The sequence below is a fragment of the Lepus europaeus genome, chromosome 14 (genome assembly GCF_033115175.1).
Source record: "Lepus europaeus isolate LE1 chromosome 14, mLepTim1.pri, whole genome shotgun sequence".
NCBI classification, from domain to species: domain Eukaryota; kingdom Metazoa; phylum Chordata; class Mammalia; order Lagomorpha; family Leporidae; genus Lepus; species Lepus europaeus.
The window spans coordinates 92,257,911-92,283,109 of NC_084840.1; the positions used below are offsets into that span (position 1 = coordinate 92,257,911).

The following is a 25,199-nucleotide window of genomic DNA, read 5'->3' on the forward strand; positions in this document are numbered from 1 at the left end:
AGGAGATTTTGCAAATTAACATTTAAAAATTAAAAGACTTGGAAACATACACATTAGTTCAATTAAATACATATAAACAGGTGTGTATATTCTAACAAAGGAATAATCTATAAGTTTTAACACTCCTACTTTGACTGAAAAGTAAACAAAAGCTTCACACAGGACTCAAAGTGCACTCAATACTTTCCTTAACCTGAAAGCACACTCGATTAGAAGTCAGGAAGTGTGGGTTCTGGTTCAGAATCTGGCTCTGACAAGTTTTAAGAAACTGAAAAAAATCACCTGAACCTCCATAAATGTGAGAATTGCCTAAACCACCCAGATCTTCTACAGCTCTAAAATTCTAAGATTTTAGGCAATTTTTAAAAATATTTTATTTATTTATTTGAGAGGTAGAGTCAGACAGTGAGAGAGAAACAGAGAAAGGTTTTCCTTCCGTTGGTTCACTCCCCAAATGGCCACTACGGCCGGAGATGTGCCGATCCGAAGCCAGGAGCCAGGAGCTTCTTCTTCCGGGTCTCCCACATGGGTGCAGGGGCTCAAGCACTTGCGCCGTCTTCCACTGCCTTTCCAAGGACATAGCAGAGAGCTGGACTGGAAGAGGAGCAGTAGGGACTAGAACCAGCGCCCATATGGGATGCGGGCGCCGCAGGTGGAGGATTAACCTACTGTGTCACGGCAGTAGGTTAAATTTTTTAAAATATAAGAAGTCTGGAGCTGCAGCTGTGATGCATCCCCTATCAGAGTGCATGGGATGGAGTCCTGCCTGTGCTTCCAACTAACATTCATCCTGGTAGGCAGCAGAGGATGGCCCATATGCCTGGGCCCCTGCCCTCCTCGTGGGAGACCTGGGGAAAGCTCCTGGCTCCTGGCTTCAGCCTGGCCCAACTCTGGCTGTTGTAGTGAGCCTTTCAGGAGTAAACCAGAGGTGAAAAGTGCTCACTCTCTCTACCCTGGCACCCTACCTTTCAAGTAAATAATCTTTAAAGAAAATAAAAGAGGCTGGTGCTGTGGCACAGCAAGTTAACGCCCTGGCCTGAAGCACCAGCATCCCATATGGGTGCCGGTTCGAGACCCAGCTGCTCCACTTCCTGTCCAGCTCTCTGCTGTGGCCTGGGAAAGCAGTAGAAGATGGCCCAAGTTCTTGGGTCCCTGCACCCACATGGGAGACCTGGAAGAAGTTCCTGGCTCCTGGCTTTTGATTGGCCCAGCTCTGGCCGTTGTGGCTGTCTGGGGAGTGAACCAGTGGATGGAAGACCTCTCTCTCTCTCTCTGCCTCTCCTCCCTGCATAACTGATTTTCAAGTAAAAATAAATAAATCTTTAAAAAAAGAAAAGAAAACGTATAAAAAGTCTGATACATGGACAGCTCATTAAGAAATATGTATATTTCTAAACTCAATTAATATTAAGTCAGGGATATAAGCAAAACATAAAAGAATAGCACAAAGAATTTACATGTTCTATTCCTTCTCAGTGATAATTTCTCAGTGTCTATAAATAAATCAATTAATCCCAAATTTCCTATTTGTGGATTTTCTAACAATGGAAATATAAGAACCAGCAGTAACTCTGATACACACACTCTTAGGTGACAACTTCCATTTTTATTTCTGAACGTCTCACTAGATGTCAGTAAAGAGCAGAACACGCTTCCCACACTTTGAGGACGCTGCCACTGTATCAGGTTCCACAGGGCTCCACTGACAGAAAAGAGCACTCACTTAGAACACACACACGCACACACCCACACACACACCCACACACGCACCCACACACACGCATGCACGCGCACACACAGCTTCCTCTTACAACAAGGCTTCTCAGCTCTGTCCCACATTCTGAGACTGGTCATCCACGGCGGTGAGGGTTGTACGAGCCCGGTGTGTTCACTGGCACGCCTGACCTCCACCTGCTGGATGACAGGGGTCAGCCAGGCACACACACACACCTGCCTTCGCTGTGACAACCAGAAAGCCTCCAGACACTGCCAAATGTCCCCTGGGGACAGAACTGTTCCCAGCCAAGAAATCACTGCTTTACCACTTAAATCCTAAAGCTGAATCCTGATGTTCAATTACTGTTGAAACGTATCCTGAGTTTTATGAATGGTTTAAAATACTGACCTAAAAAAACAGAAATATGAATTGAAACGCTAAATCAGTTTTATTGAAATTAAAGAACTTTAACTTTTAAAAAGTACTATTCGCCTGTGCGATGTTAATGAGTTTACATCACAGAATAAAAAACACAAAGGCACGGATAGCATTCCGAAGACTACGGTCTTTTCATCTGCTGTAGCCGTGCAAATATTGCACCCAATGATGCAAACTGGACCGTTTTCTTAAAACGTGAGCTTCCAATTTAGAGCGCCACCCAACAGCATCTTTTTATGACGATGCTCTATCCACAGAGATAAAACAGCCACTCGGTCCTCTCTCAGACAAATCCCATGTCCTGGTGAGTCAGCCATAACAGTGTCTCTCTGACAGGTGGAAATTCTGTTACCACAATTCCTCAGCAGTAAGTCATTTCTCAGAGCTTTATCTGGAGAGCACTGATTCAACAAGTAGGAACCAAGTTCTAAATCTGTTCCTCACGCTGGGCCAGAACTCAGGGAACTCCAGATGCCAAGGGACAGCCACCTTCTAAAATGTTTGTGGGAAAAGTCTACCGCATCTTTAAGAAATGACTAATTTCCTATTGTTTAGACAGCTCAATTTTAAACAGCTTTTCCAAATGGAGGAAAAAAAAAAAAAACAGAAATGCTTCAGCACAGTCGGTAAGACCCGCATAATTCTGACACAAGAGCAGACAAGAACACTATATCTCACTTTAAAAAATAATGAAGATATCCAAACTGAAACGTCAGCGACCTAATGCAGCACTATGTTACATAAGGCAGAGACAGACGTTAAGAAAGGTGAGGAAACCTCCTACTGTCCTTTAGACTAACGGATGAATATGGTCATCTCTGCAGACACCGGGAAAGCATTTATGAAACCCAACACAAACTGAGGACAAAACTCGTCACAGCTTAGGAACAGGTGATGCTTCTGTGCCTTTTCAAATTCATTAGCACTTAAAGTAAACATTACAGTTCACAAGACAGATGACAAGTACTTTCATTAAAGTCACTAGAATGCCGGGTATGTCTTCAACACTGCACTTGAGGTCCTAACCAAGATACTAAGACATGAAACATAAAGTCAGCTCATAAATACCCGGAGAAAAAGCCCCTGTCAGCTGTTACTGAGATAAGCAGTGTGTGGAGTGATGGAGTAGGTAAACAGCTAAGGTACTCGCTGGGTACCCACTCCATATTACAGTGCCTGGGTGTGAGTCCTGACTTCCCTCGGATTCCCTCACGTGCACTCTGGCAGGCAGTGATGATGGCCTCTGTGGGTGGGCTCCTGCCACCCACATGGAGACCTGGAGTAACACCTCGGCTCCCACTTTGAGCCCAACCCAGCCTCAGCTGTTCTGGGGATCTGGGGAGTGAACCAGCAGATGAGAGCTCTCTCTGTCCATCTATGTTTCTTTCTTTCTTTCTTTCTTTCTTTCTCTCTCTCTCTCTCTCTGCCTCTCAAATACAATCTTAAAAATTTCTAAAACCCAAGTCCAGGAAAACTACTAAGAAAGTTTAATAAATTGGCCCACTCTGGAATCTCATCATCAGTTTCCCACACATGAGCAATAACAAATCAAAAAAAAGCAATGAGGAATAAAAATCTTATTCACAAGAAAAAAAACGGCTAAACAATTACAAATAAGCCTTTAAAGAAGCATACAAAATCAAATGAAGATACCTATAAAACTTTCAAGTATCTAAAATTAGACTTTCACCTTCAGGTTAATTCTCCAAAATTCAATCTATAAATTCAACGCAGTATCCAGCATGTAATATAGTCAGGACACTTCCTAGCACACAGTAGCAGCAGTGAACTTTGCTGACCAAATGAACAAAGTGTGAGTAAAAGTATGCAAACACACATGCCCACATAAAAGCAAAATTAAGGACCTGGAACCGGTTAGATGTAATAAAGAGAGGAAACCAGGAAATCATCCACATTGCTAGCAGCTGTGTCTCTAAGACAGAAATGATCTGCAGATGAACTGAGTGCTGTGGACTCGGTCAGGTGCATGGGTTACAAACAGGAACTGTAAAATTTCTTATCTTCCAGGACCTCAGGACAAAGCGAAGGAAAGTGAAAGAAACAGATGGTTCCAATGCATAACGGACGCAAGGCTAGAACTACAGAGCAGGGACTATGGGAACAAAAATGACCAAACCACAGAAATGAGTAAGTCACGGTTAGCCAGGTAGACGCTGGGGAGCCAGGAGGTAGCACCAACAAAGAAAGCCAGGAAGCAGCACTGTACCGTCATTGAACGATGCTGACTCAGAGCATGCAAAAGGAGAGGCAAGCAGTGGAACAAAGAGAGTCCTCAAGCCATGTTATAAAGCATTGATGTCATCCGGAGGCATTTAGGGAACTACAAGACTTTAAGCCGGGAGGTACACTCTGATCTAAACTTCAGAAACATTCTAGACTGCAGAAGGCCACAATGAGAGGCAGGGGTCGGTGAGGAGGTTTGCACCACAGTACAGAGAGAAGATGAAGAGAGCTGCAACAGCACAAGGTGGCAGAGGTGCAGGAGGAGCAGGGCCAGATCCAAGAAGGCATCAGAAGGTGAAATGAACATGCAGACTGGATGTTCCTGTCTGTGGAGGAGGACTGGCTTCTGCTGTGTGTGTCTGACTAACTCGGTTACACTGAATCAGGCTGAAAAGCCTTCCGTGCTCACAGATCGCTGGGTACATAGATTGGGAACTGGGTACAGATATCAGGGCTTAAAATACAAACGCAGACATCATCTGCATATTGAGGGGGCCAACAACTTAAGAGAACATACAGAATGAGAAGAGGAAGAAAAAAGAGAACCCAGGAAAATACTGAACAGTTGGCCTCATGAATTAAAATAGGATGTAAATTTAAAGTTGGCACACTGGCTAGCACTGGTGACTTTTGCTGTTGTTAATATTATTATTACTGTAATCAATATAATCAAGGGACCACACCCACCCTCCTAAAGGAAAGGATCCAAGGGAGGAGGCATCTAAAGGCTAAGACAAGATTTCCAAAGGGGGAGAACAGTATCAGATCAAAGGCATCGATCCAGGGGCTCTGAAACAAGAACCTGACTCACAACTGAGACGTCAAAGACTTCAGCTACCAGCCATGAGGACCGGCACTGCCTTCTGCCACACAGAGCTAGAAAGTGAGGAAGGCAAAAGACACAGAATTGTGACGCTGTGTGTGGCCATATAGCACAGTGCAGCGCTGTGATCCGGGAACAAGCAAAACAGGGTGCGCTCTGCCACTCCTGTCTCTGTGCCCGGGGGTTTCCAGTGAGCTAACCCAGAGTCCAGCAATCTCACTGAGTGCACGGCACACAGACAAGGGAGTGCTGGGAATAGCACAAGGATGGAAAGTGACAAACTAGTTAACAATGAGAAGAGAGAAAAGGGAATGATTTCTTTCAATCAAGCTAGCTGGTATTCCTCAGATTTGGTAAATCAACAGAGGGAAGAGTTATGTCCGACAGGTAGAGCCTAACGGAAGTACAGACAGCAGGCTTACTGCCAGTGAAAGGTAACACGTTGCTGTTTCCCTCCCTAATTTACCACTATTAACTTTTCCTGACAGATACTCATTTGAAGTGTTGTTCACCTACTGGCAAAAGGATTTTCTAGTAGAAAAAAGGACTTTGTTTTCCTAATGAATTCATTCTGCACTTAAAGTAGGATTCAGTCTTACATTTTCAAAGTGTGTAGAAGGAACACAAGAGGACTCAATATTCATGTAAAATTGAACTTTGATCTCTGACAAAAAGAAACTGTGCGTGTTTATTGTCGATCGCCCGAACTCCTGGGAAAACTCACTGAGATTACCATGGATGGGGTGGGCATTTGGCACAGCAGCTGCAGAGACCCACATCTGGTGTCTGGTTCAAGTCTCAGCCGCTCTGCTTCCGAGCCAGATTCCCACTGAAGTGCATCCTGGGAGGCAGAGGCAGCAGGTGATGGCTTAAGTACTTAGGTCATTGCCACCTAAGGAGGGCATGGATGGAGTTCCTGGCTCAGGCCAGCTATTTGGAGAGTGACCCAGTGGATGAAAGACCTCTTTTTCTGTCTCTCTGCCTTTCAAATAAATAAAATAAACCATTAAAAAATACAAGAAATCATTTACTGCATGCGCAGTGAGTGCACAGCATGGCCTCAGTGGGCCATAACTCACCTAGCTGTTCCTCTGTTGTTGGCTAGTTTGATTGTTTTTGATTTGCTTCTAATGAAGAACACTGGAATGAAGCTCTCTGTCGGGAAAGCATTTTTCTGAAGCTAGGATTTTTTCCCCTTTGCTGAGGGCCCTAAAAATATTCTGAAAAGCTTTTGAAGCACTGACCCAACTGTTTTTCAGAAGGGTTCTGCTAAAGAAAGCAGCCAGTGATAACCTAGACTTGTACACCCTACCCCCACGCGCACTGAGTGTGTTCCTTTTTTTTGTTTACTGGCCAAAATGGGCACTTCTTAACCATTCTTCTTGCTATTAATGTTTATATATATATATATATATATATGTATATAAAAGATTAGCTTGATGTTTATGCTAAGTATTTTTATATATTTTCAAGAGTTCTTGTAGAAAATTGTTGCTGATCAATTAACAGAAATTCCCTTGAATTTTCCTTTTTAAAAAAATTTTACTTATTTTATTTGAAATGCAAAGAGACAGACAGACACAGAGAGATCTTCCATCCTCTGGTTCACTCCCTAAATGGCCGCAACAGCTAGGGATGGGCCAGGTAGAAGCTAGGAGTCTGGAACCCACCCAGGTCTCTCAATACGGGTGCAAGGGCCCAAGGACTTGGGCCATCTTCTGCTGGTTTCCCAGGTGCATTAGCAGGGAGCTGGACTGGAAGCAGAGCAGCAGGGACTCAAATCAGAACTCCAATAAAGGATGCCAGCATTGCAGGCAGCAGGTTAGCAGCTGTGCCACAGCACAAGTCCCATGAATAAATTCTTAATAACATGATTAAAAAAAAAAAAAACTTTACAAGGTTAAGCCAAAGAAGTAGAAAACTATACAGTAAAATTCCAACCCAAAATTTTACAACATGAAGAAAACCTACATTATTATCAGTTGTCTGTGAACAATAGGACTATGTACTCTTTTTGTTTCACTTCCCAACTTCATTACAGTGAGAATGGTCACCTTTAGAGGAATCCGGGGCAAGACAGACACTTGCACAGCCCACTAGACTCCGAAGTGACAACACCATTAACCCCGTATGACCGGTGTTTCTGGGGCGGGCGCTGTGGCACAGGGGTTTACGCCAGCGGCTGGGACACCCGCACCCCTCATCACACTCTGCTTCCGGTCCAGCTTCCAACAAAACACACGATCGAATGCCTTCTGGGGGGCAGCAGATGGTGGTTCCAAGTGCTTGCGCCCCTGCCACCCAGACGGGGTCCTGAGCTTCTAGCTTCAGCCTGGTCCAGAGCTGGCTGCGGCAGGCATTTGGGGAGTAAACCAGCAGGTAGATCTTAATGTCTCTTAATTTCTCTCTCTCTCTCTCCCCCTCCCTCACTCTGCCTTTCAAATAGATGAAAATAAATAAATATCTTTAAAGAACAGATCTTAATTGCCTTAAAAAAAAAAAAAAGCAACTAATGTTTCTTAAGGAGTGGTTAATGGATCACCTACACCAGAATCACCTGGGTGTACCTAATATTAAAACTCCCTGGGTAAGATCCCCTTGTGGAGTTCTGGGAGCCGGCAGTTAAGAATCTGCATACCTTAAGTCTTCTACATGATTTTAGTGCGCACTACTGCTCCAACATGGTCCCCCTGGTCCAGTAAATTTGTGTAATAAAAAACCTAAATACTAAAGACAATTTTTAAGTCCATACTATCAGCTGCTTCTTGCTCTAGAGATATCAAAGGAAGAAGAGTTAAAAGCTTTAAGCAACAAAGTGTACTTTCAATATGTGAATGAAGTAAAAATTAACTTTCCAACATTTATAAGAATAACCTTGCTCATGTTGTTACCAACAAAAACAAATGAATTGGAGGATCTTTAAAAGGAGAACAAAAGATAAAATTATTTTATGGGTTATATCTGTCATTAATTAACAACAGAATTAGGGCTAGTGCCTCTGCACATGACCCAATTTTATATTAAAAAAAGACTTGGCCTGTTCCACTTTTATCTATAGATAGACTAAAATAATCCTCCCACTATCCACAGGAAGGAAAAACTAGGGAACCACAGAGGAAGGTAATGTTGAACAAAATTGTACCTGAATCCTTTTTAATAACAAAAATATTGACATTTGTCATTTTGTCTTAGACACTTATGTAAGAATTGCTTCTATAATAAACTTTAGAGAATGGCATAACCTGTTTTTTCTTTCTTTTTTTTTCTTTTGAGAGGCAGGCAGAGAGAGAGACAAAGAGAGAAAGCTCTTATCTGCAGGTTCCTACAAAATTCCTACAATGATCCTGGGCCCAGCCCTGGAACTCAATCCCTGTCTGCCATCCACCTGAGCCATTACCTGCTGCCTCCGGTTAGCAGGAAGCTGGAATCAGAAGCAGAGCTAGAATTCAAACACAGGAACTCCGAAATCGGAGCAGGAATCCTAACCTGTGGCTTAACCACCGCACCAAAACCACCCCCACCACCCCCACCTCTGACTCCATATTAACTATGGAACCACACCTCTTGTTTCCTGGACAACACGTGCTACTCAGTATCAGTGAAAAAAGAAGAAACCCAACAACGGCCAACATTCAGGTAAATAAGGTCATATTTTAGTTTCAAAACTAAAAATTGTGAATCAATTTTAACTGAAAAGTGTAACTTTCCAAAAAATACTCTTCACTTAAAGCCAAACTTTAAAGAAAAAAAAACCACATACTACCCTTTGTTAATAATTCTGAAGTGTAAAAACTTTAAAATTCAAGTGTTTGAAGCAGGAGTGGGAAACGACTGGCCCGCGGGCTGTATGAGGCCTGGCCCTGCCTTGAAATGCAATCAATCTACAGCAGGCCAATGTTTAAGTTGATAGCTGAGTATGGACCAAGAATGACGGTATAAATGTCCAAATGGCTCTTGATAGAAAAAAGCTTCCGCACTCCTGCGTACAGCACGGCCACACTAAGATTCAAGCTCTATAGAGTAAACCAATATTGTCGATGGTTTACTTAGTTAACTGACATTTAAGCAGTAATTATGAGCTAGGTGGGAATGAAAACAGACAGCCCCTATCCTAAAGGAGGCAGTAGCCTAATGAAGAGGAAGAGACAGGTTAAAAACAAAAGAGCGAAGCACTACCCCAACAGCACAGCTCAGTGCCAGAGAGAGAAGCGTGCCCTGAACAGGCAGTAGGGTGTGCCCTGACACGCAGGAATGTGTTCCCAGCAGTGGGCTCCACTGCTACAGGGTTTGATACCTAACATAGCCCCTGCCTCTCCGTTTCTTTCTGTCCTCTCCCTGCCCTTTTATTGCCTCACTCAACAACAGGAGCAAGCCCTTTGCACATCACAGCCAAGACATCATTTCTCGCTCCCCTCCTGATACAGACAACAATAAAGCAGATTCCAAACACAAAAGCCATGAGGGCTGACAAATGCTTATTTCTGGAAAGCCACACGCCGACACACTCAGGAAGTCACCTCTGTGCTAGCGCCCCTCGGTACCAGCAGCAATTTGAGCACTGTGCAAGCCAGCCACACTGGTGGCGACAGACCCTCCAGGTAGAGGGTGGAGAGGTGAGGGTTGACGGGCACTACAGTGAGAAGCCGTGGGTAAGGGGGACCGAGACACAAGTGATCAGAGGAGTGTAGAGTGAGGAAGTCCATCAGGGCAGGAGACTTGCGAACAAGGAGCTAAAGAAGACTTGGCTCTTCCAGACCAGCTCTGTGCTTCTCCAACTCCTTTCCCCAGCCCACAGCCTCAACACCTGGTTTCCCCCAGCCTTACCACCCTGCAGCTCTGCACCACGGCACTTACGACACTCCTGCCATCCCACATTCCCTTGTCTGTCTTTCCCTCTAGGACCTGCTGATCTTGGCAGAACTGTTTGTCTTCTATGTCTGTTCATCTTCAGAGCCTAGCACAGCAACTGCACAAGAAGCACTCAGTATGTTCCTGGATGACAATTACTTTTATATAACTAAAGGAGCTATCATGACACCCATACACTAAATTTCACTCTCCTATTTCTCAGTCTCCCTGGAAAAACTTCCGCAAGTCCATTGTATTAATAAAACCGCAATCTCCCCCTCAAACATCCACCTCTCTCCCGAGCCACAGACATACATCACTAGCACTGATGCTCCACGTAAAGCTCAGACTCATCACGTCCCCCGCCTCAGCCTTCTCCCACAACCTACCACCCCATCCTAGTCGCCAGTACAAGTAACAGCATCATCAAGCTCTCGATCAGAAATCCCAGTCGCGCTGTGTCTCTTCTCCTTACTACAACCAAGTTCTACTAAGTCTCTGTCCTAATAAATCCTGAATTCCTTCCTCTCCTACCCCAAGACAACTACCTGGTCTAGGTCCTCTTCCTCTCTTTCGCTGAAGACACTCGTCTATGGGGGGGGTGGGCTACTGCCCCCACTTCTTTGCCATGCCCAACTGATCCTCCACAAACAGTAGTTATTCCCTGAAAACACAGTGTGCTGTTATTACTCACCTGCTGAAAAGCAGCAATCAACACTCTGCCAACTACAGAATGAGTCCACGCTTCACAACAGAGAGTTCGAGGCTCTGAAACACCCGTTCTCACGCATTTCCTGCCTCGCTGACTGCCACTCCCCCTACTGTGGTCCTTGCTCCAAAACTCCAGGTCACTCACAATTCTGTTGTTAATGTCATCAATTTTCTACCATTACCTGAAATCTTTACTGAAATATCCCATCCCCAACCACCAAATCACACACAAAATCACACAAAGTTGGATCACCCTCTCTGAGACACTCCCCCGTTCCCCAGGGCAGAATTAATGGGTTCCCTCTGCACCCAGAGCAGCACTAACAGGTATATAGGTATGCAATTCTAACAATATACTTATTTAATCAATACATCCAATCTTTTTATTTCACTGCATAATCAATGTAAGAACTATTTTTAAGGGGACCAAGTCTTCAAAACCCAGTGTTTTTCTTAATAATTCGTCTCAATTCACATCCTAAATTTTCATTAGAAATATGTGACTTTTAGCCAGAAAGGATAAAAGATTGCAAAAAGGGTTTTGTCCCTGCCTTGTAATGAATATCAATCTGATTGTAAAGTTTTTTTCCCAAAACTGTGCTTAAAAACTTGACTGCCACGGACCACTTTGGGTTTTTTCTTCTTTTGGAAGCCCCCCTCCATGCCACTCTGGCTGGAGGTCTTTGACTCTAATACATCTTGAATTAAATTAAAAAAAAAAAAATTTTGACTTTCATTTCAGATTTCATAACATTTACAGTTGAAAAAGTAGATTCACATGTCCAAATTATTCAACATTCTCAAAAGCTTCTCGATAAATGAAAACAAGTGTCAGGGTTTTTTTTAACTATTAACTGAAATTCAGTAATTAAATATCCAATTCTTCAATCCCATTAACCACATTCAATGCTTAAGCCCCACACATGGGCAGTGAAGTGGCCCCTGTACTGGACAACACCAGATCCACAGCACGCTGTACATGCAGCTGCGTGACTGTCCCCACCACATTTTAACTCGTCATTTTTCTGTCTCTCTCACCGAACTCTAAGCCCCTTAGGTGTTCAGAGCAAGCCCAGATCTTCAGCAGTCCATGTTCTCAAAGTCTGGACACAAACAAATGACTGAAGCCCTCTTCCCAAGCCTGCACTCAGACTCGAATGGCTCTTTACTTTCTCAGTAACCGCTTCCCAATCCACAGCACATTCAGGAAAGGAGAAAGGTCACGGAGGCAGCTGTTAGAAACTAGGATTTATCTGATGAGATCCGTGTGACCTTGTTGGTCAGTAAAGCAAACAAAATCCTTCATTGGGACGTTATGCTGAGACAGTAACACTGAGCTGCTGTTTTATACTGATGAAGCAATGCCCAGTGACCGGGGCACATGGCCATTCACTAGCACAAATCTCCTCTACGGGGACTCAATAGTTAACTCTACCATCAGCATTCACAGCACGACTACAGAATGCTCTGTTGCTGCAACTCCTCAAGAATAAAGAGTTAATAGCAAAATTACAAATGGAAAAAAAATGTGCCTGTGTTTACTGGATGAAGACATGTACATCGAGCTTCGAATTATATCTAACCTGAGGATTCTGGCTGGAGCAAAAAACAAACAAAAACCATGCATTTCAAATTAACCTATGATTTTAGGACCGCCGCTGTGGCACAGGAGGTTAACGCCCTGGCCTGAAGCGCTGGTATACCATATGGATGCCAGTTGGAGACCCAATTGCTCCACTTCTGATCCAGCTCTCTGCTATGGCCTGGGATAGCAGTAGACGATGGCCCCTGTACTCACATGGGAGACCCGAAAGAAGCTCCTGGCTCCTGGCTTCCGATCAGCATAGCTCCGGCCGTTGCAGCCATGTGGGGAGTGAACCAGCGGATGGAAGACCTCTCTCTCTGTCTCTACCTTTCTCTGTTAACTCTGTCTTTCAAATAAATAAAATAAACCTTAAAAAAAAAAAAACCTATGATTTTATAGTACACTTTTAAATGGCTAGCCTTTCATTCTTTCTCTTATTTTCTGATAACTGAATTTTCTTTGAGAAACACTACCTGAAAAAAGAGTTTACAGGTCACCAGTTGAAGTGAACACAGCTAAACAAACGGGTTTGTAACATACCTCACATACCAGCTCATTAACAAGTTTTCATGAGGGCATAATAACACAGCCGCCTGGATAATCTATCATTACATAAATTCCAAACTGAGTATGTAGTTTTAAGTTTAAAGTATTATTTCCTTAAAGCTGTCTTAAAAACTATGTCTATCACAAAGAAAATAGAAAGCAGGTGATTTTTACATATTTTAATGATCAATTTACACCAAACCAAGAAATATTTAAGCCCTCAAAACAGGTATTCAGACACATGAAGTATACAAATTACATTCACACACATACACACCTATATGCAGGAAAAAGAACAGAACATATGTAAGCTTTCATAATTTACTTCCAAGTCATAGGATTATTGCTGGGTTTAATTTCCTTTCATTTGAGTAGCTGGGAGGGACAGAGAGAGAGAGAGGAAACACCTGTCCGACGCTGGTTCACTCTCCAAATGCCCACAACAGTTGGAGTTGAGCCACGCACTGAAGCCAGGAGCCAGGTCTCCCATGTGCCCTGGGCCATCACCTGCTGCTTCCTAGGGTGCACACTAGCAGAAGACTGGCGCTGGATGCAGTGCTGGGACTCAAACCCAGGCACTCCCAAGCACCATCTTAATCACTAAGTCACACATCCATTCCACTGCTACCTTTTTGTTTACTTTTGTTTATATGTACTTTTAAATTTATTCCTTAGGGAACACATTAATTTCAAAATGAAATTAAAAAAGAAATTTGTGGGAAAAGGGCCATATAATTCTGAATCTGCTATAATTCTGTTGTTTCTCTTTAAGTTCTACGGCTAAGTTATTAAACTCATGAAGGCCAATACTCAAACTTCAGGTTCACTGGAATATCCGGAGTAGCAAGGAGGAAGGGCCTGTTCAAGGTCATGTGTATTGTGGCCTCATTCTAACCTAGAAACAGCCACTGAGTTTAGAATTATAATCTTCACAACAATCCACAGTGGAGACACAGTTTCCATGAGTAAGTTCTCCAAGCAGGGTAAATGGGCTGTTCCAGAGACAAAAGTCAGAAGTCTAAGCCCTCTTTGACAGGAGAGCTCATCTTAAAGATGCAGTTTGTTGGCCGGCGCCGTGGCTTAACAGGCTAATCCTCCGCCTTGCGGCGACAGCACACAGGGTTCTAGTCCCAGCTGGGGCGCCAGATTCTATCCTGGTTGCCCCTCTTCCAGGCCAGCTCTCTGCTATGGCCCAGGAAGGCAGTGGAGGATGGCCCAAGTCCTTGGGTCCTGCACCCCATGGGAGACCAGGAGAAGCACCTGGCTCCTGCCATCGGATCAGCGCGGTGCGCCAGCCGCAGCGGCTATTGGAGGGTGAACCAACGGCAAAAAGGAAGACCTTTCTCTCTGTCTCTCTCTCTCACTATCCATTCTGCCTGTCAAAAAAAAAAATACAAAAAAAAAAAAAAAAAAGATGCAGTTTGTTTAGACGCTTAGCATTCCCAGCCCTCTTTTTTTTTTTTTTTAAACAAAAGAACACAGAGAATATGCACATGTAAAATCTGCCATTCTAACCACTTTTAAGGGCCATTAGGTACATTTAGGTACATTAACACTGCTGTGCAAACATCACCACCATCTACCTCTAGAACTTTCTTCATCTTTAAAAAAAAAAAAAACAAAAAACACAGAACAGTAACCCCTTGGTCTACTCCCTGAAACCCCTGGCAATCACAGGTCTACCTCTGCGTCTTCAAAGTTAACTACTGCAGGTGCCTCATAGGAATAAACTCTGTAGTGTTGGGCCTTCCGTCACTGGCTTATTTTACCTCAAGGTTCACTCACTTCGCAGTAAGAATCTTTCTTCTTTGGAATGGAGAATAAGACTCCACCGTATGGACTGCCCCATTTGCTTCATGTATTCAGCCGTCAAAGGACACTGGGTTAGCTCCCACCTTTTGGCTACAGTGAATGATGCTACTACGAACATGGATGTACACATACCGGTTCAGATCTCTGCTGTCACTGAATCTCTGCTATCAACTCTGCTGGGTCTTCGCCCAGGGCTCTTTTCTTTTGAAACTCCTCCGATAAAACTCACTTTTGACTCTAAAGGTTTATGTAAAAAACAATGATGATATTTCACGTTTTCCACCTTTCAGCATCTTCTACATATGTACTCAACAGCATCAATCCAAAGAGGGGTTGGGTAATCATCCAACAGCTAAGTTAAAAAGCAATTTAGGGAAGGGTGTTGTGGCACAGCAGATGAAGTCCCTGCCCGGGAGAGCCCACAGCCGATCAGTACCTGGGCTCAAGTCCTGCCTCTGCTTCTGATTCCAGCTCCCTGCTAACATGCACCCTGGGAGGCAGCAGGTGATGGCTCAAACAGTTAGGTCCCTGCCCCCCACACTGGAGACCCAGCTGGGAGTTCCTGGCTCCTAGCTTCAGCTTGCCCAATAGTGGGCGTTGCAGGCATTTGAGGAGTGAAGCAGCAATGGAAGCACTCTTTCTCTCTGCCTTTCAATAAATACAAAGGAATATTTTGAAAAATACATAAATGAAAGTAATGCTAAAATTCTGCTCACCTCTGCCTCTTCATGTATACCAATCCCGTGTGCAAGAAATACACTGTAACATTCTATTTAGATTACAAAGTCCATATTTAATAAACATGCCCTCGCTCTACGAAGAGTTGGTGCAAAACTACAGTTTGTTTTCTGTTCCAAGCTCATTAGCCTCCTTTTGAAAGGGCCGTTCCAACTTTTCTTTCTCATCAAAACCTAGCTCCGAGTTCAGAACTTTTAGACAATACAAAGGAGACACCCTCCATAGTTCAAATTAACTCGCAGTCCTCCGCTCAGACCCACTATCCTGCCCCAAGGCTCCAAGGAGACACTCGCCAGCCCCTTTGGTGCAGATCAGTAACTTGAATGCTTTTCCTGCTCACCAAGCACCTGCACACTGGCAGCAAAGCCAAGTCGGCTGAGATCGTCTGTGGCACAGACCTAACCCCCGTCACAGTGCACTCGCGGTGGCCGGCCCAGCTTCCTTTGGGGACCCTGCTGGGCTTTAGAATGACACATACTGAAAGCGGCACAGGACGCCTGGTTCCTTTTAGCCAAAGAAAGCACTCCCCCTAGGAAGGAACAAGTCTGGTTAACAGCGGTCAGTCTTCTAGTCTATCTTAGCGAATATGCCCACACAGGAACTGAGTCCACATCAATCGTATGTCCGAGCAAGTAGCCGGCATCAGAGCGTCCATACCATTTTTCTAATTATACGTAATTACTAGAGGAACACTGATGGTTATCGATTTCCATTGTAAGTCCTCACATCACACTCCTTCCCACTGGACTGTGTCTAAAGAACGAACAGATGACCAGTGAGTTACCGTACCTGATGGATAAGCAGATTGTTTTTCTCCGCAACTCATTTAAATCACCTTAACAAAAATATTAACAAAGAAAAACCGTAACTGAAATAGATGGGTCTTCCATCCAAGCAACCACATTGGTGAGTACTGAGCAGTACTATCCGCACGGCCTGAGTGCTGGACCTCGTTCTTTCAGCATAAGCATGATAAAAAAATAAAACGAATGAATAATCTGACACAGGGAACATATGCAGCAGAGAACTAATAAAATTTTAAATTTATACTTTCCTGAGTAGAAAACGGATGCATTAAGCTGCACAAAATGTTATATACACTCTTCTTTTTAAATTATGAACACAAAAGGCAAAGGTGAAGTTCTTAAAAAAAATGGAAAACAGGATTTTTAAAAATCCAGAAGTGAATACTCAAGTATAATCCCTGTTGTTGCCTTAAATGAAGTTGTAATCATAATAGGTACAGGCCGTGCATGGCCCTTCACACAGAATTTCCACTGCCAAACATCTTGTAGTTTGATAGTCTCACACAGAAAATCCTAAAGCTCCCATAATAAGAAACCTCAACTGTTTCACACCAGCTGATAAGGTCTTGAGCACTTGTTAAAATGAGACAAAAAAGGGAAGTTAAGAGTCAAAATGGTGCTGCATTTTCCTGTACAGAATTCCATGCAGTACAGGGGTAAGTGGCACATAAACCACCTACTGCCTCTGTTTGTGAACAGTTTTACTGAAACCCAGCAATGCTCCTTTGTTTCCATAGTGGCCAGAGCAACTTTCAAGCTACAGTGGTGGAGCTGAACACTTTAGTTTGGATCCCTGTAACATGAACATTCCCCTTTTATAACCTATAACCCCAGAAAGGATGAAGAGAAAATAAAGTCTTCTCCAGCTCTGCATACATTGAACTGAGGCCAACGTGCCACTTTTATACTCACTCATGGTGAGTTTCAACTAAATTTAAAAATTCACATATTAACGTTCAAGATCTACTTAAAAGATGAGAAAACTTAACTATGAAAATAGTTTTCACAAAGAACTAGAGTTATTTGCCTGAAAACTGGATAGGATTATTTTAAAAATACAACTTTAGGGACGAGCATTCGGCACAGAGGTGAAGCCGCCACTTGGGACGCCCACATTCCATTCCGGAGTGCCTAGTTCAAGTCTCGGCTCCTCCTCTTCCAATTCAACTTCCTCCTGACGTGCACCCTTGAGGCAGCAGGTCCCTGCCACCCATGTGGGAGATGCAGACAGAGCTTTGGACTCCTGGCTTAGGCCTGGCCCTGCCCAGAGTGCTGTGGGCATTTGGGGAGTAAACCAGTTGGACAGAAGATCTCCCTCTTCTCTCTGCCTTTCAAATAATAATAATTTTATTACACACATCAAAACATTATTAGTTGGGGCTGGTGCTGTGGCACAGCAGGTTAAAGCCTTGGCCTGAAGCGCCAGCATCCCACGTGGGCGATGGTTTGAGTCCCGGCTGTTCCACTTCCGACCTGGCGCTCTGCTGTGGTCTGGGAGAGCAGTAGAGAGGATGCCTGGGCCCCTGCACCCGCGTGGGAGATCCGGAAGAAGCTCCTGGCTCCTGGCTTTGAATCGGCACAGCTCCAGCCGTTGCGGCCATCTGGGGAGTGAACCAGCAGATGGAAGACCTCTCTCTACCTCTCTCTGTCTTTCCAATAAATAAAATAAATCTTGAAAAAAAAATATTAGTAGCTAGCCAGACAAAAAACAACTAAATGCAAAGTTTCCAGCGTTAATAACTGTTTAACTTATGTTACTTACTCTTCTGTGCATACTTTTCCTCTGACTTCAAATCTTATATCACCCTATTCATTACCTCATCCTACTATGAACCGCATCCCAACAGATCATGTAATATGCTCACACCCGGCTCCAGTGAGAAGAAAGAAGTCATCATAGGCAGCTAGTTTTAAAATTAGAAAAATCCCATTAACTACAATCTTCACTGTCTAAACTACCAGACCCTATGAAATATCCTATCTAATTCTTCGATGAATATACCAAAGGCTCCTATGTGCTTTTACAAGGTTTCTGGCTATTCTCAAAGTATCCTCTGTAAGCCACTGATAGGGGTCGGCGCTGTGGTGTAGTAGTAGGTTAAGCATCCACCTGCAGTGCAGGCATCCCATATGGGCGCCAGTTCGAGTCCCGGCTGTTCCACTTCTGATCCAGCTCCCTGCTGATGGCCTAGGAAAGCAGTAGAGGATGGCCCAAGTGCTTGGGCCCCTGCAGCCACATGAGAGAGCTGGAAGAAACTCCTGGTTTTGGATCAGCTCAGCTCTGGCCATTGTGGCCATTCAGGGAATGAGCCAGCAGTTGGAAGACCTCCCTCTTTCTCTGTCTCTGCCTCTCTATGTCTGTAACTCTGCCTCTCAAGTAAATAAATTAAAAAAAAAAAAGACGAGAAGCCCCAGGTATCAAGGAATGCCCACATAAGAAACAAAAGCTGTTTCTTACGGGACATAGGGGAAAACAGCTGAAATACGGCACTGTAATACTACACCCAGGTATCTAGTATGTTTCCCCAAGGGTGTTCCTGTTAGGAGGGGTGCTCTTTGATCCTCATCCTATCTCTAGAACCTCACACAAGGCAAGGTGCTCAGCTGGTGCTCAGTAAATACAAGGAATATGCACATTTCTCTTCCAATTCCATTTCCCATGAACTTTCTGTATTACACTTATATGTTGAATGAATGAATGAATGAATGAATTGCTCCAGTAAACCTAAAGTCAGAGTTACTGTTTCAGTTTGTTCTTTCGTACCTGTGCTTTCTCTTCCTTTCAGAATGAAACATGATTGCAGCATTTAACAAACAGGTATGAAAAATCTAACAGTTCTCCTAAAGACTGTAGTTCACACCACATATTTAAAATTTCTGTTTAATTGTCCTGAAATGCAGAAAAACACTCTGCCTTGTTATGCTTTCAGAAACGTTTATGTAGAAAGCACATCCTCTCGTGTCATCACAGCACCGCATGGCAAATAATCCAATCTCCAGTAACTCACAAAGTTCCACATTTAGCCACTTCAAACACATAAACAGCTGTATTTCTCCAACTTTTATAATCACATATTCACTTGCTAAATAGATTATGCTTCCTATGGAAATATTAAAATGGATTTTAGCTATTTTCTTTTCTTCTATTTTTAATTAAAACATCAAAAAATAAATAGCTCCAACTGAATGCTTAAAATGAAAGTAACAAGAGCACCCCTATATATATAACAGAAACCACTTATGTAGTGTATTTTAGGGGCTAGGTACTATTTTAAGTACACATATTAATTTATCTAAGCTTTATAAAAACTGTATTATGTGAATTCTATTTTTTATTTTATTTTATTTTCTATTTTATAGTTGGGGAAATAGTTCCAGAAAGTTCATTCCTTGCCCAGGGTCACATAGCTGGACTTTGGACTCAGGCAACCTAGCTCCAGAACCTGTGCTCCTTGTCTCTCTTGCAGGATACTGCTTCAACACTTCACAAAGGGGTAAAAGTTTATTAAAATTTTAAATATAAATTTCAATATTTGACTTCTATAAAAGGTTAATAGTTACATGCTATGAAAAAATAAGCCATATCAAAATACAAGTCTTCTTTGGAAGTACACTACAGACTATACCAGGAAAGCAAGAAAAGCTGGTGAACAAAATGTTCCATTTAACACATACATATTAATTAAGAAGTAAAACTGGGAAGTCATATATTCTTTAATGTCTAGGTTGTCTGAATTATTTTCTTAAAAATTCTGTATTTAGGCTGGCACCACAGCTCAATAATAGGCTAATCCTCCGCCTGTGGCGCCGGCACACCGGGTTCTAGTCCCAGTCAGGGCGCCGGATTCTGTCCCGGTTGCCCCTCTTCCAGACCAGCTCTCTGCTGTGGCCTGGGAGTGCAGTGGAGGATGGCCCAAGTGCTTGGGCCCTGCACCTGCATGGGAGACCAGGAGAAGTACCTGGCTCCTGGCTTCAGATCAGCGCAGTATGCCGGCCATGGCGCGCCGGCCACAGCGCCCATTGGAGGGTGAACTAACGGTAAAGGAAGACCTTTCTGTCTCTCTCTCTCTCTCACTGTCTACTCTGTCAAAAAAAAAAAAAAAAAAAAAAATTCGGTATTTATTTGAAAGACAGACACACCAGGGGGTCTGAGGAAGGAGAAAGAGCAAGCTCCCATCCACTGGTTTACTCCCCAAATGTCTGCAGTGGCTGAGGGGCTGGTTGGTCCAAAGCCAGGAACTCAATCCAGGTCTTCCACTTGGGTGGCAGAAACCCAGTTACTCGAGCCAAGACTAATGCCTCCTAGGGTCTGCCGTAGCAGGAGGCTAGAGCTGGATCTGGGCTAGAAATCGAACTCAGGCGCTCTGCAGGGAACACGGGCGTCTTAACCACTACACCAGATGCCTGCTCCAGGGGCCTTGACCTCACTAGCGGCCTTTCATGCCCTGCTTCATGCACTTAATTCCCTGGGGAAATGCTCCATCCCTCTCTGCTGTCTGAAGGGAGAGAAAAGAGCAGCAGTCCTAACTCCTGTCCTTGAGAAGCGAGGCTCAGGCAGCCCACGGCACCTCCCAGACTTTACAAACCCGTTCCTCAAAAACAGTGGTAGCACACCAGTTTCCCATAAGAACGTGAAAATCGACAGAGGACCAGCCATCAAAACTATGTTAGAAAAACATAAACACTCATCGGAAGCAGTAACATCATCCCCATGGACTGCCGTCCTGGGCCCACAGACGTACGAGGCCCGACACAATACACAAGCGTAAAACATAAAACACACATCAAGACACACCCTCCATATTCAGGACCTTTCGCTTGCCTCCTAACAACAAGAAAATCTCCTTTGAAGGGCCTCAAATCCACAGCTGTGAACTTTTTCTCTCAACGGAATTTCTTTTAGTATGACAAAAATAATAGCAGTATTTACTAAGCAATCGCTCTGAGGCACTTGGTTTCTTATTAATGGTCTCAGCACCCAGAAGTTTAAGTTCCAGGAGGAAGTTGCTGAACCAAGATTCAAGTTGGGTCTATTTGATTCCAAAGTTCAGTCTGTTTTATTCACTACCTATACTGTCCTTTCCAAATATAAGCATTAGTAATCTTAGAGCTGTGTTTAAAAAATGCTTTTGCTAACACAATGTAGGATATTATTTAACTATTGACATTTCTCTTTCTACAGGTACAAAAATAAAAATACTATCAAGACATTATACGCTAAGGTATTCCACTCCAATTCCAGTCTGCCTATTTTTCAAGATGATTTGAGAAGATTGTTCTAATTTCATTACATAACATGCCTGGTATGGCACAGTAAATCAACAAATCTTATAAACTAAATAGTGCTCTCCTCTATATAAGCATGGCAACCATTCAACCCAGTTCAAATTTCAAATATTCTCTCCTACTCTCCCTTAAAGTACATTCTCTCTTCTTATATTCATCGAAACAAATGTTCTTATTTTTCATTTGGAAAATGAATTTGCCACATGCAGGACACTACGAAAAATCCAAGCTCAAAATGTTTTTAACTCGCCAACTAAACCTACTATGCAAAACAAGAGCAGAGAGATTTATACTACAGAAGTGTGTTCTACTAGGAAACAGATTACATGGTTCAGTATAGTCACCCAACTTACTCAGTGCCTGAAGTGTAAGAGACTACACAGTTAAAGGCCGAAAAGGCGAACAATTCTCAAGGTCAATCTTCATGGTTCTTCAGTATTCAAAGTATAAAGAAGGGGCAGGAGTCTGGCGCAGCAGTTAGGACACCGCTGGAGACACACACTCCCACATCAAGTCCCTGGGTGTGAGTGCCAGCTCCTTTGCACACAATTCAGCTTCCTGCGCACGTGCACCCTGAGAGGTCAGCAGGTGATGGGTCAACTACTTGGGTCCCTGCCACCCAACAGGAGACCTAGATGGAGTTCTAGGCTCCTGGCCTCAGCCTGGCCCAGCCTTGGGTGTTACAGGCATTTGGGAAATAAACCACCAGACAGATCTCTCTTCATCTGTCTTCCAAATAAAAATAATGACAATAATAATAAATATATGTATGTATATATATTTCTAAGTGTAAAAAAATTCAGAAAATTATGAGTGTAATTAACAAGGCACACCTACCAATTTCTTCTTAAAAGTGAGTTTCGGGGGCAGGGTTTTTGCACAGCAGTTATGTCACCACTTGGGACACTCATATCGCACTATCAGAGTGTCTGGTTCGAGTCTCAGCTCTTCTGCTTCCAATCCAGCTTTCCACTAATGTACACCCTGGAAGGCAGCAGGAATGGCTCAGTCCTTGGGTCCCTACCACCCATATGAGACCTCAATCAAGTTCCAAGAGAAGCCCTGGCTGTTGCAGCCATTTAGGAAATGAACCAGCAGATGGATCTGTCTGCCCATCTCTGTCTCTTTCAAACAAAAAAATGAAAATAAGTATTTTTTTTTAAAAGAGCTTCAAATGCATTTCTAACTACATGCTAGACCTCTGACCATCGCAGCGATATAAGGGATAAGACCCCTCCCAGCAACATCAGCTCAACCAGAGTCTCTCAGAGATGAGGCAGCCATTCAGACAGATAATGTAACTGGCATTACTTATGTGAAGAAGATACTAGCACAAAGGTAACAAGGCCAGATGTACGTTCTGGGTTCTAACTATGAGGTCAAGTAAAATTCAAAGGCTAGAACTGTCACAATACAATTAAGTCTGCATCAATGGGATTTTAAAAGAAGGTCAGAAATTATAAGAGTGCACAGAATCAGACAGGGAACAATATTTTTTAAGTTTATCTTTTTTATCAGATGAAAAGAAAGGCAAACATCTACATTCAGCACATTATAGTTGTTAGTTCTTAACCAAAACTACTACCTGGAATTTTACAATGTTTCCATTTTCTGGAAATTAAGCAAATGACACCTGATAAATTATGTTTTTCTCCAACAATAACAAAGAACAAACTTAGAAATATAAGCTGCAGAGAGAACTAATGGCAAAAATAAAGATGACTACAAAAGTCTTGATTCTTCAAACAAGAAGCACAATAACCTTTCAAATGATACTGAGAGTAGACTAAAACACATTAAACTAATGAGTTCCTTAAGGACAGAAACTAGACAGGAGTTTGTACTTTGTCTAGCACACAGATGCCCTTAATAAGTGGTGAATGAAAAGTAGATACTGGGGTTAGGTGTTTGGGCTAGCAGTTACAAGGGCAGCTAAGACCTTCGCATTCCGTATTGGCGTGTCTGGGGTGAACCTCAAGCTCAGGCCTGATTCCAGCTTCCTGTTGATGCAGACCCTGGGAGACAGCAGTGAAGGCTGCATCCACCTGAGTCTTGGATTCTGTTCCCTGCTCCCAGGCATTTGGGGAGTGAACCATCAGATTGGGGAGAAGGGAAGAATTCATATTCTTTCTCTCTCTCTCTCTCTCTCTCTCTCTCTCTCTCTCTCTCTCATATTCCTCTTCTCCCTCCCTGTCAAATAAATAAATAGATACTACAGAAAGTCAATTAGACAAAGTCCCCTAGGAAAAACTAACATGTTTCACTACATTAGGAAATATTTGCTCCTTTAAGACTTCTCTTTGTCCCACATGCTTCAAGCTTTGGTTCAACAAGGTAAACATATAAGAGAAATGGTGTCAATTCATCTTATATCAAAACATTCAAAACTAATTCTATCATTAAGGTATATCTCTCACATTGTGTATTATGTTTGAGGAAGAACCAGTACAGACTTTTTCATATTTTTCATTTTCCAACTTCAGCACAAAAAATAAAAGCAACCAGGAGCCAGCTCGTGGGCACAGTATGCTAAGTCTCTTCCTGTGGCACCAGCATCCCATAATGACACGGGTTCTAGTCCCGGCTACTCCACTACCGATTCAGCTCTCTGCTATGGCCTGGGAAGGCAGTAGAAGATGGCCCAAGTCCTTGAGCCCCTGCACCTATGTAGGAGAAGCTCCTGACTCCTGGCTTAGGATCAACGCAGCTCTGGCCATTGCAGCCATCTGGGGAGTGAACCAGCAGATGGAAGACCTCTCTCTCTGCCTCTGCCTCTCTGTAGCTCTGCCTTTCAAATGAATAAATAAATGTTTTTAAAAATGTAAAAGAAAAAATAAATAAAAAATAAAAGTGACAAAGAATTCCAGGCAATCTTTCTTCCTCTTCCCATCTTCACTGGAAACCTGTCATTCACTTTTTGTCACTTCTAACTTTTGCACATTCAAGGTTTTTACATCCTGAAATTGAGTATTTTCACACTGTCATTTCCATGGGGAAATGTGACTTCATGTATAATTTTTATATAAGAATAAATTATTTCTAATCCAAAAGAGTCCAGATATTGAAATACTACCATATTTCATAATATTATATGTGTTTATACCAAAAAGATCGAATTTAACTCTATGTATGTTTAAAAGATCACTGCCTGTATGCTTTCCAAATTAACAGCTACAGACTTTAACGAAGAACTCATCTGCCAGTTGCCTCTGTAATTGTAAGAGAATTATTTGGTTAAAGCTTTTGGCCACATTATAAAACACTTGTCAAACATCTACATCAGGGGCAGGCGTCTGGCAAGTGGTCAAGATGCTGGTTACCAGAGTGCCTGGGCTGAGTTCCTGGCTGGGCTCCAGCTTCCTGCTAATGCGGACCTGGGGAGGCAATGGACAGCTCACGTGACAGGGTTCCTGGCACTCACCTGGCAGGCCTAGATGGAGCTGTCTGCCTGGCCTCAGCTTGGCCTCAGCCTGGCCCACTCCCGGCCACTGTGGGCATCTCGGGAGTAAACCAGTGGATGAGAACACATTCTTTCTCTTTCTCTCTCTCCTCTCAAGTAAATAAAAATTATTTTTAGAAACCATTTTTATGATCATCAACTGCTAACATTTACTCTGGACCTACTACTACACCAAGAGTTCTCGT

The 25,199-nt window shown here is 43.2% G+C and overlaps 1 protein-coding gene across 3 annotated transcripts in view; it reads right to left on the reverse strand.

Annotated features, from left to right (window-relative positions):
- Positions 1 to 25,199, reverse strand: part of ARHGAP12 (Rho GTPase activating protein 12) — a 128,831-nt gene that overhangs the window by 52,387 nt on the left and 51,245 nt on the right. The window lies entirely within an intron of this gene.